This window comes from Enhydra lutris, unplaced genomic scaffold (genome assembly GCF_002288905.1).
Source record: "Enhydra lutris kenyoni isolate GAN:26980312 unplaced genomic scaffold, ASM228890v2 scaffoldscaffold3, whole genome shotgun sequence".
In the NCBI taxonomy this organism is placed as follows: Eukaryota; Metazoa; Chordata; class Mammalia; order Carnivora; family Mustelidae; genus Enhydra; species Enhydra lutris.
This window is the reverse complement of record NW_019154087.1, coordinates 42418434-42431253: the sequence shown is the minus strand read 5'-3', so window position 1 is coordinate 42431253 and position 12820 is coordinate 42418434. Positions and strand designations below refer to the sequence as shown.

Below are 12820 nucleotides of genomic sequence, written 5' to 3'. Positions count from 1 at the left end.
GAGGGCACATATTGCATGGAGCACTGGGTGTGGTGCATAAACAATGAATCTTGGAACACTGAAAAAAGAAATAAAATAAAATTTAAGAAAATAAAAAGGTATGGAAAAGGATCCTGATGAGGAAAAAGACATGTTGATGATAATGATAATAAATTTGACCCAAACCAAAACAAAACCTTGCAGTTACTGAGCACTTAATGCTCTGTTCTTTTCGTTCATTACCTTCGCAATGGCCTTATGAGATCAGCACCATTATTAGTAACATTCTTAACCAGGATCTCATACGAAGTAACAGAATTTGGATTTAAACCCAAGCAGTCTAACTCTGGAGTTTACATGCTTGACCACCATATCATATAGCTATGTGTTAAATTAATGAAAGGAGCCACAGTTAACAAGAGCACAGATACAAGTACTGATATAGCAAATGCTGTTCCATGTGCACAGAGAAAAGTCAGGATAATGAGGGCCCTGATAATGATGGAAAACCTGACCAGAAAAGAAGGATGCAAATAATGAGATAAAATGAAATCCAAATACTATTAAAATGACTTCTCTACTAACCAGGAAAATAGTTTACAGTAAGCAAAATTCATAATAAACAAAAGAGAATGAACTTCCATGCGGGGCTTCATCTTCTCACTTTGGAATTGACAGAGAACAATTTTGTGGTAATGACTTTACTATTATTAACAGCGACAACAGGTCCAGGCTGTATTTCATATTTACATAGCAGCCTTCAAAACAGGAGCAAAAGCACCTGGCAAACATTCTCATTTTTATTATTGATGGCTTAGATTAACAGAGCACCTTTCTGTCAAAAGAGCTCATTTATCCTTACATGGACTCTTGTGACACAAATAGGCAAGCAATCCATTTCTATATTCTACATATGGAAAAACCAAAGCCCAAGGACCTGTGTAAAACTGCGTACTAATACTGTGGTTTGGCTTATAATGAAATCATAAAGAACTCAGTAGTTCCCTTCCTTACTGACTGAAGCACTGTCTCTTTCATAACTTCTTACTCCAAATTACCTAAAATCAGAGACCTTCCTATCTACTGGATCCCTTTCCACTTATTGTGGTTCTTACTATCTCTTCTTCAAACTGGATTATCATTCCTTTCCTCCCTCTAACTGCTCATCCTGCTTCCATCCCCTCTCTTTTCTTTTTTTTTTTTTTTTTTTTTTTTTTTTTAAGATTTTATTTATTTATTTGACAGAGAGAAATCACAAGTAGGCAGAGAGGCAGGCAGAGAGAGAGGAGGAAGCAGGCTCCCCGCTGAGCAGAAAGCCCGATGTGGGGCTCGAACCCAGGACCTGGGATCATGACCTGAGCCGAAGGCAGCGGCTTAACCCACTGAGCCACCCAGGCGCCCCATCCCCTCTCTTTTCCAAACTACTCTCAACATTGCTGCCAAAATCATTTACTTAAGCCTGCTCAAAAAATAGCAATAGCTCCTCATTATCTATAAAGACAGACTAAAAATTCCTTCATAGATCACTCACAATCTCCTCAGTCTGTCCCTAATCTATTTTATCCACCATATCTCTAACTGCCATGTCCTCCATCTCTAAATTACACAAACCTAAACTTCTGAACCCCAAACCCACTCTGGTCCTTGCTCATTATATTTCCTCTTCTAGAAGTAACCTTGCCAATTCCAACACTGACTACCAAAATTATCTTCACAACTCTACTCCAATGCCCTCTCCTCCCGGACTCCCTTCTAATACCTCAGTTAAAAATGGCCTCTCCCTCCAACTCCACAACACACACCTAACCTTTATTTGTGGCACTCACCATATTCTTCCTAGGTCTATAGTGACTTGTGAAAGTACGTCTATCTTATTAAAATACTCTGTCAGGGCACCTGGGTGGCTCAGTGGGTTAAGCCTCTGTCTTTGGCTCAGGTCATGATCCCAGGGTCCTGGGATTGAGTCCCACAAAGGGCTCTCTGCTCAGAGGGGATCCTGCTTCCCCCTCTTTCTCTGCCTGCCTCTCTGCCTACTTGTGATCTCTCTCTGTCAAATAAATAAATAAAATCTTTAAAGTAAAATAAAATATTCTATCACTGAGATTCCCAGAAAAGTCACCTATGTGTCAGACCCTGTGATGGGTAATGAGTGAAAAAGAGAAATGATCTCTCTGCCTTCATGGAGGTTACAGTCTTACAGTCTTTCACATCTGGAGTTCCTCCTGTGACTGACTAACCAAGCACACTATGTTTTGTTTTTTTTAAAGTAGTACATACCATTCTAGATGCATAAAAGAAGTTAATGCATTATATACAGCAGATGCTTTTTGGTGTTCTCAAGTTATAGTACACAAGACCTCCTGAGGACCCCCAAGACCCTTTCAGGGGGCTTCCTGAAGTCAAAACTAATTCCAATAATATAAAGATACAGTTTGTTGTCATCATTCTCATTTACTCTAAAATGTACAGTAAAGTCTTCCAGAGACTACATGATGTGTTTTATAACAACGGATTAAAGCCATAAGTATATAAAAAGAATTCAGCTATCTTCTTTTAAACTAATCATAAAACAGATTCACAAAAATGTAAAACAATACCATTTGTAACTATACTATTTCTGTTCTGTAAAAAGTAGTTTTCATAAAAAGATACATTATGTTAACATGTAATGGGTTTACTATTGCTAATTCATACATGAATTACATGAATATTCTAAACTTTTGTCTTAATTTCTAATACAGTAAATACCAATGAGTATAACCCACATAAACCAAAGCTTGTGGTTAATAATTTTCAAGAGCGTAAAAGGATCATGAGACCACAAAGTCTGAGCACTGCTGCTATAGAACACTGAGACTCATGTCTCTCTGCAGAATCCCAATTGAGTAGTTGAGTTTGTAATTGACTGCTCCCTGAACTCAATATCTATTAAAGCAACTATCCTATGTGAGGATTCATTTATTTACAAGTATTTCCCCTTTCTCTCCCCATATAAAGGCCCCAAGTTTGGTAGTGAGCTGCTTAAGGGCAGAGGCTAAATAGAATTTATCTTTGTTGCTGCTGCACCTAGCCCAGAAGAGGCAACCAATAAATATTTGAGGGAGAAGGAAGGAAGGAAGGAAGGGAGGGAGGGAGGAAAAGGAAAGAAGAGCTGGCGAGAGGGAAGAATTGTGTCTTACTCATTCTTCAAAGATTCTACCACAGTAATCTGCCCATTGAAAATATCCATTAACCCTTATCCAAATCTCTTGTACTGATATGATATCTAAGGTAATAGATATGCCAAGGTAATAGAAATGCCAATAGTTTCAACTGATATGCTGGAAAATCCCAGTACAGTTTAGAGACCATAATTTTTAAAGGCAAATTTTTAAAGAGTCCCTCATTAGTAAATCAATGAGCAAACATTTGTACATAATAGCCCTTTGATAACAACAGATAACTTTAAGATAAAAAGAAAGATACAAATCTGGAAAGTAGATGCAATCATTTGGTTGCCTTGCGCATAAGTTATCTTCTTTATGGATAATAAAGTCTCAATAATTAGAAGTGACTTCCTATAATTCAAATATCTTATCTTTTGATTTAGAGTGACAATGTGAAGCTAAAGATAATTAAAGAGGTTGGGTTAGAGCAAACTTGGGCATGGAAAGTCTGTCTTCAAGACCCTTATAAACCTCCATCTGGCCTATTCTTCCCTTCCAGTTGTCTATGAAGCTGCTTTCCATTCTCATGAGGTCCCTTCACAGGCCAAGTCTACCCTCACTACTAAGGTAGTCCACTAGCCCTGGTCTTTTGGGTATTATCCCATGCTTTAATTCAATCTGTATAATTTAATACACAGAGTTTTCACAGTTAAAAAGAAATTTAAACATCATCTATCACAACTCCTTCATACACAGTTGAAGCTCAGCTAGGTTTAAGACTTGCCCAAAGGAATAGTAATTAGTGACACAGCCAGGATGAGAACCTAACATCAAGATCTCTTCCTTTCCCAGAAACTACATGCTGAGAATTTTTAAATAATCTGCTAAACCCCTAGCAGAGTACTGTCTTGATAAAAGTTCTGGGGGCATGTCCTATTTGGGGAAAATAAGGCCCTGGCAGGGAAACTTCCACAGTGTGGCAGAAGCAGACTGAAAGCCAGGTGTCTGGCACTAAAGCCCATACCACTTTGTTGGATATATATTATTTAGACATATTTCAATTTGAGAGAATGAAGGAGCGTGAATGACAGTTGGGCAAGAGTTCCCAGAGGGCAGTGGGTGTGAACCGGACCTTGAAGGATAGGAGAAGTTTTCCAGATAGAATCACAGTGACAGTGGGGAAGGCGCAGAAGAGAGGGAGAAGGAAACTTAGGGAAAAGCTATGGCAGCCTGAAGAAGAGATGGCAATAAGAAAGTGACACAGAGCCAGTCAGGGAAACAAAGGCTGTTCCTCCTCTCTGGAAAGTCAAGAGGTGAGTCTAGAACAGTACTGGAAAAAAGATACACAGGACTGGAGACTCTAGAAAAACATTTTCTAGAGATAAGTTTAACAAATAGGAAATTTCACCCTTTTTAGTAGCTAATCTGTGTGACTTGCCTGCCTTTAGTCTGGGCAGTCAACATACAAAGGCCTCAAACACTTATTCACCATTCACTAAACACCTACTGTGTACCAGACACCAACAACCAAACACCCTTCTGCACCACTATTGTCAACTAGGAGGGCAGTGGAAGAATGAGTTTTGAACCTCTCTGGGCTTGAATCTCAATTCCAGGACTCATAGGTCACCTTGCACAAGTTACTTCTCTGTGCTCAATTTCCTCATCTGTTAAATGAGAATACTAATAACAGCTATCACGTAAGACCCTCATCTTAAATGAGTTAATTCATGTAAATGGCTGAGGACACAGCCTGGCAATGAGCAAGCACTGAGGAAATGTTGGATATTACAAAAAAAAAAAAAAAAAAGGTACTGTCTTTGACACCAATCTTGATTCCCTCTCCATATAAAATTCTTTCCCATATATCCCCTTCCTTTAATCTCTTAGTTTAATGTGTTAAGACATTAATCCAAGTGTGGTTGTTATCCATGATTCAACATCCATTATCACCAATTCACACCGTAATTCAAGTTTTGCTTTCCAGGTTAGCTAACCAACCAATTTACTTCATAACATTACTATTTTAATAAGAACAGTGTTCAACTAGAGAAGTAAGTGGGAATTTCACATACTATATCAGGTTTAGAAGCAGAGAACAAAAGGGTGTTTGGCTCCTTAAATTATAACACAGAGTCAGACATCTGTACTCAGAACCAAGACTAGAAAAGAAACTCAACATATGAGATTTGATTGCCTGTGACATTCCACATTGCTGTTCCGAATCTGCTTGGCAAGAGGACAGTCAACAGACATGTGACATGATATATGTAGCTGAAATTCACAAAAGATGAAAAACAGTTTAATTTGTTTTCTACCCACTATTTCAAAAACGTGCAGTTTTTGCCTAACATATTTTATTCAACCTTTTTTGGGGGAAGTTGGGAAGTACAATAGCTTTAAATCTTATTAAACTAAATTTCAAGGCAGAATTATTCTGATTCTTAAGATTTATAAAGGATTTTCTAAAGACAATATTGTCAAAGTTATCCACTCTCAAATCTAAAGGAGCTTAAAAGTGGGCCTTTAAAGAACAAACAAATCACCTACAACTTCCAAAAGTACAATTAGAAAGAAAACTTTGAAGTAGCCAGCAGATGTTTTTGGTATCTGCACTATAAATATAGATTATCACATGTTATGAATCTGCTTAAGTATGGACTAAATTTTTCAACCAATCCTAATCTGAAAATATTTTTTATGTTAACCAAATTTTCATTAAGATCTCATACTTCTATTTTAATAGTACTTCCTCTAGCAGTGGTTATTGAAATAACTGGAATTCTCTATGAAGGATCTGAGATATGGTAAAATTAATGTTAACTCACTCTTCAAATAAGCTCCAGTAAAGTGTCAACTTGTAAAGACAACATTATTTTTTCCTGATACGACATCAAATTATTTAGGTCCTCTCAAACAGTGACAGTCCCAAATCTATTTTCCTAGGAGATATAGACTGAAGTTCCACCAATTGGTGAAAAGCCTTTAAATTTTTATACAATATGGGGGCTAGTTATGTTGGTTTTATGAGGGTGAAAAAGTCCTAAGGACTTGGCTTCCCATCTTGGTAACTTGCAGCCATTGAAAAACAAGACAATATTGCACTATAATAACAAATTTCTGAATATCATCTTATTCATCTCATTTATAATGTATTTGGTTCCACAAACCTGTTATGTTCATTTCTATCTCTCTTTACTTTGATTATGCTGTTATCACTTCTTGGAATTCCTGTTTTTACACTTTCTTGGAATTCAAACCACATCAATGTTTTAAGGCTCTAGTCAGTCCAACTTTCACCTTTAATACTAAGAAGGATTCAACACAGTGGTTAAAAAAAGAAGTGCTCCCAAGTTGGACTCCATGGACTCTACCAACATTAGTTGCATGACCAATGGCAAGTTATGAAAGCTCCCAGGCTTCAGTGTCATCATTTGTAAAACGGAAACGCTCAGTAGGATTTCTGTGAGGATTCAGTGAATTAGTGCATGCAAAGTGTTTTGAACAGTGAGTGGCACAAAAAAATCACTCAATAAATGTTATCCACTATTATAATCTTTATTATAACCTCCATTCTTCCTGCACTACTCTGAACAACACTAGACTCATAATTCATAAGAACCCTAGACTGTAGAGGTCATTGACTTCAATCTTCCCCATCAAGTAGTAGCACCTCTAAAATGTTCTTAATATCTGGTCAGCCATGAAGATGGTTAAATACTTGCAATGCTGGAAAATTTGCTATTCTTCTAAAAGCACAAACTTGCAGATAATTCTAATCATCAGAAAGGTCTTTTATGTATCATGCCTACTTTCTACTCACTGGTCTCTTATTTCCGTCCCCACAGCTTCAAAACAAACCTGAATCCTCTATCCACATTCACATAATATTCGGAACAGTCTCTGACTAGTTAAGTAGAATCCTTTGTTTAGGAAAATAAAACAAATTTTGATAAAACTTGCTCAACAAAAACAATAACCATAAAACTATATTGTTTTTATATGAGAAATTAAGGTATTCTTTGCTTCTGAGGGAGTTGGCCAACAATATTCATATTTATTACTCAGTCTACTTAAATAAGACTGTAGACTCTCTGTGAGGCTGCTTTCCAGTCTATATTGACAGCATAATTTTTTGTAGCCTAGTTACTTCTCTATGTAGTTCTTTGGCTGTGTGTCTTTTCTGCTTGTGATTTTATCTTTTCTGCCTGTTTCTATCTTTCTATGTGTCTCCCTCTTGCTCTTTTTTCTTTCTTTCATCAATCACTCAACAAACATTTGTGTAATGCTACCATGTATCAGGCACTGTGCTAGGGATGGAAAACTCAAAGATAATTAGATCTGAGTCAAATTACTCACAAATAAGTTGCAGAGACAGATATATAAATAGTTAATAAAACATTATGGTAATGCAATGAGATAGATATACCTTGGCTACTGTGAGAACACTAGAAAGGGATGCCACTAGAAGGAGTCAGGAAACATTTCCGGAAGGAGATAACACCTAATGAAATCTAGAGTAAGTCTCAGCAGAACCTCTCAAAATTTAAATCACCTGTGAATCTTGTTTGAAAGATTTGGAGTCAAGAGATCTGGGTGGGACTTGAGACACTGCTTTTCTATCAAGCCCCAGATGGTGCCCATGCTGTTGGTCTGCAAAGGTCTTAAAAGATGGCAAATGACTAACTAAAAGTTGGGTGGAATGAATTTGGACAAGATAGACAGTATGAAGTATCACAGAGGTAAGAAACACTTGAGTGTGTGTTATGAGAATGAAGCACGTTAGCATCCCCAAGCAATTCAAAAGATTATCAGTTCCTAAAATGGAGATGGATGGGAATGCTGTACATATTAAGGTGAAAGAAATTTATTACATAGGCAATGGAGTACATCAAAATAAGTAGGGCAGTAACAACTTGCAGTTGGTAACAACAGTAACAATTTGCAGTTGGTAACAACTGCAAATCAGATCTGGTGGTTTCACTGGTAGAATCAAGGGCAAGAAGATAACATTCTAGGTGACATTAAATAAACCTGCTAACAATGATGACAAGGCAACTGACTTAAAAAAATGTTTAGGAGATAAATTGACTGTATTTTCACCTATTAATTTAAAAATCAGGAAAGTTGTTACTCCTTTGTATTCTTTGTAGGCCTGCTATCTATTCATCTGACACTCAGCAACATGTATGCTTAAGCAAGGCATTTAAAACTCTTTTCACACCAAGTTCCACATTTTAAAACAGTGAAGAGTTGATCCAAATAAACACTGTGGTCTCTTTACCCTAAATTTTATGGTCCCCTGAACTAAATTCATTTCTTATTGAATCATAGAATCATAATTTTTAAAATCTACCACAACAACTGGAATATAAATATACAGCATATAAATAATATTGACTCTGCCTAGAGAACAGGTATTAAAACTGGAGACTTTTTATATGTCCTACCTCTTCCTCACCCATGACATTCATTACTGAGTCCAGTTGCTTTGTACTTATATTTTATTGGTGATTCTTTGGATTATGTTCCTATGATTTTTAAATTGGATTCCCACACCTTAGGCGTTCCCTCTGGCTCCAATCTAATCTTCCCCCAAACACTATCTGAAAAATGGAAGAAGTCTGGAGTCAGAAAGCCCTGCAATTGAATACTAAAGCCCACTGCTTCTTAGCTGTGTGACTGTTAGTAAGTTATTTAACCTCTCTAACCCTGAATTTCCTTATCTGTAAATCATAGGGATGATATGGAGATAAAATGCTTGCAAAGGGCTTAGCACAATGCTGTTTCACCTAAGAACTCAGTAAATGCTAGTTATTATTTTGAAAGACAAATCTCATAAACACTTGAGCAGTACTTCACAAAAGAAGAAAATCAAATGGCCAATAAAAAATGAAAAGATGTTCTTCTTCATTAGTAATCAACGAAAAGCCAATTAATACTATTTTTTTAAGATTTTATTTATTTATTTGACAGAGAGAGATCACAAGTAGATGGAGAGGCAGGCAGAGAGAGAGAGAGGGAAGCAGGATCTCTGCCGAGCAGAGAACCTGCTGTGGGACTCGATCCCAGGACCCTGAGATCATGACCTGAGCCGAAGGCAGCGGCTTAACCCACTGAGCCACCCAGGCGCCCCCAATTAATACTTTTATGAGTACAATTACATATCCACTTGATTAGCAAAATTTAAGAACTTATAAATCAAATGTTGGGGGAGTATAGAATTTCTCTTATATTGCTGGTGAGAGTGTAAACTGATATAACTGCTTGGGGACAATATTCTGGCATTACCTAGAAAAACTAAATGTGCACACACCCCCAAATTCAGTACTTCCTTTCCTCAATATTTATCCAAAAGAAGCCCTTACACATGTCTATTAGAATCTGCAAGCAACTATATATATATAACTTAATAACTTTATTATAAATGTATTTATAATTATAATAAATATCTTTATAATATTTAACAAATATATTTACATAAATTATTTATTTTTATATGTAAATAACTCAGTTCATGCACACATACTAGCAAAATAATGTAGAAACAACCCAAATATTCACCAACTGTAAAATGGAAAAGTAAATTTAGTATATTCACGGAGTAGAATACTATACAACAATTATATGAATAAACTATATTATATGACTAAACTACAATTATATGAATAAACTATATTAATTTCCATTATATATATTATTATATTAATTTCCATTAATATGGAAAATCTTACAATGTTTAGCAAAATCAGTTGATTAACAATATATATTATATATATATATTACACAAACCAAATTCAATTATATATATCATATATACATATACTATGACTGGAAAATGGAAAGCCTACAAAGAAAAGCAAGGGAACAAGGAACAGATATGACAAAAGGTAGGATAGCAGTAAGTGGTCATCCCTAGTGGGGAAGAAAAAGTATGTGATTCTAAAGGAGAACATAGGGATTTACTGGGAATTTATTCCTCAATATGAATGGCAGTTAAATGAGGTTTGCTTTGTAATTGTTCTTTAAACCATATTTGCCTTATACACTTTGCTAAGTCTATGATATATTTCACAATTAAATAATAAACCTGATCATGTCATTCTCCTACTTAATCTTTTAAAAGTTCTTCATTTTGGAATAAAATTCAAATTTTTTATCTTTAAGAGATCCTTCATGGTATATCTCCTGTACCCTCTTCAGCTTCATTTCCACCACCACCATTTATGCCCTAACACAGTAAATGACACATAGAACTCGCAAAAAATCATACTCTGCCAAGCATCTGGACCCTTGGAGAATATTCCCCCTGCTCCCTTTCCTCTGGTTATTTTTTTATTATCCTTAACTTTCAGTTAACATACCACTCCCTTTGGAAAGTCTGCCTTGACAACTCCCCATGCCATCTGTATTAGCCTCTCCTCTGCTGCACTTCCTTTAACACCCCAAGTCTACCCATGGAACACTCTGTGTAAGGAACACACTCTTTGAATAAATCACCCCACTTAAGGGCACATTTTATCATAAGCACCATTTTAGACTGAAAGCTCCTTTAAGGCAGGTACTATCTCTTTCAACTATCACAAGAGTTAAGGATAATATCTACATCACAGATTTTCAACAAATGTTTGCTTAATGAATAAATGTCTAAGATGGGGCAATATATGTTTTCTACATCACTGGAAGGGGTGCATTACCCAAAATATCACATTCAGCCATATAAAATTGACCTTACTTTAGATCCACGATGGTTGGTTATTGGCAACATGTTATTCTCTTTCATAACAAACATGCATTTAATACATGTTGATTAATCACAGCACAGTGATGACTATTATATATATTTTCTCAATATCCACTATAAGCAGACTGTAATGAAAATCATGAGGTGAAATAAGTATAGGGTTAATTTTAACAGTCTTCTGCAGTTATAGTTCATGCATTAATTCACAAGACAGCCTACCTACCCAGTGTTATATGAGCCACTAAGCAAACGAAAGAAATATATTGATCACTAGTACAAAACAGCTTCTTCTGGAGTCTTACAAGCACCACTGTCATGCACTATTTCTCAAAAAAGTTATTTGACAGATTATGATTGGTTCATCTATGCTGGAGTCTGTTGATTATTGACTTTGGTGACTATAAAGCATCAAGTATTTGATTAAAAAAAATTCTGCCTGTGTGTGCTGATATTTTTATAAAATAGTAAGTTTTCAAAATTATCGCAACTAAGAGAGAAACTAGATCTACTTTTAATATTATTGTATTAAGCAAAAAGATTTGTAGGGTAAATGTCTATGAATTGAATTTTATAAAACTGTGCTATGATTTCTCTCGCCTTATTTTCAAGGATGTAAATGTTATATTGATATATATATTATATACATTCTTTATATACTCCTATATATTTACATATATACACATTTATATGTGTCTTCCCAAAAGGTATTGAGCATTATAATTTAGCTCAGAACGAATTCTTCTACCAGAGGGGATGAATTGGTAAAATATAGAATTATGTCATAAATTTAAAAAGCCACTGAAAAACACTGTTACCGGCTGTTACTCAGGCACATGAAATTGTTCATTAGGGCTGTCTTACCGGACTGGTATCATGGAGTGTGGTAGCACTGTGGTGTTTTACAACACACCCATGCACCGCGAGACTTCATGCTGCTCTATGTGGCACCAGCAGTTAAACATTCTGTCCTGTTGATTTTCACTTCTTTAGTTGAAATTATTTAGAACAGTATTTCTTCAGATCCATACTAAATCCCATGCAATATTTAAAGTGGTTATGGGGATCACATGTTTTCTGCTAAGGAACATTTTTAAATTTGTGACTCACCACTGCTTGTATGGTTTCTCATCTATAGGAAATTGTTCTAATTCAACAGCTTCTTGCATGAGTTGCCATAATGAAGATCTGAGATGGTCCTGTTGTTGGTGTTCCTCACGCTAGCCTAAAATCGAAGCAAAAACACAAAATGAATTTGATCTTAACACTTAAATGGGAATCTCATCTGCATTTAGGAAACCAAAAGACTGACAAAGGCAACTGGAAATGAGTGATGGGACACAGGATGAGGGAATAAAACACCTGAAGGTAGTTCACTCTGTCCAAATGTATTACAAGCACAAGAACTTTGGTGTTACCAACACCAGAGTAGCTGGATATTTTAAAATCTGAACATAAGCCCAATTAATAATTATTACTTTAGTTGACATGGTATTTGGCTCTGTGATATGGATTTGGTTTTGAGATACAAGGCACCCTACTCAGCTTCAACTGGGACAGCTCCACTGTCCCAGTTTATACAGTCTGCTTTTTAAATGTTTATACAGTCTGCTTTTCATGCAAGATTTCATTGGAATGATGGGTTTCATACCTACCAACTAAAAGAGGAGGAGAAGTTCACAAACCTCTGAAGTATGTGAAATAGAATAAAACTAAACTGAAGTTGTTCTGAAGCTGGAAACAGACCTGTATGTATGCTTTCCCATAATCTGATCTAGTTACAAAAATAGGTTTGTAACTTCAATCTGTTACTGTTCCTTTTTGAGATTATATTGGACCAGATTCTCCAAGATTTGCCAGTTTCCAATGCCCTACCCATTATCAAACCATAAGTTTTGATTTCTAGAACTTTGGAAAGTATGTTCATCAGACCAAAAATAAACCTCCTCTCTGC

At 35.9% G+C, this 12820-nt stretch overlaps 1 protein-coding gene across 3 annotated transcripts in view; it reads right to left on the bottom strand.

Moving 5' to 3' along the window:
* The window catches only part of LOC111154016 (mitogen-activated protein kinase 10), a 582803-nt gene that overhangs the window by 297321 nt on the left and 272662 nt on the right, over positions 1–12820 (bottom strand). For all 3 annotated transcript variants that reach the window (XM_022513381.1, XM_022513374.1, XM_022513389.1), the window contains one exon: positions 11977–12091. The gene's annotated coding sequence lies outside the window, so the exon portion shown is untranslated. The remainder of the gene's footprint in view (positions 1–11976; positions 12092–12820) is intronic.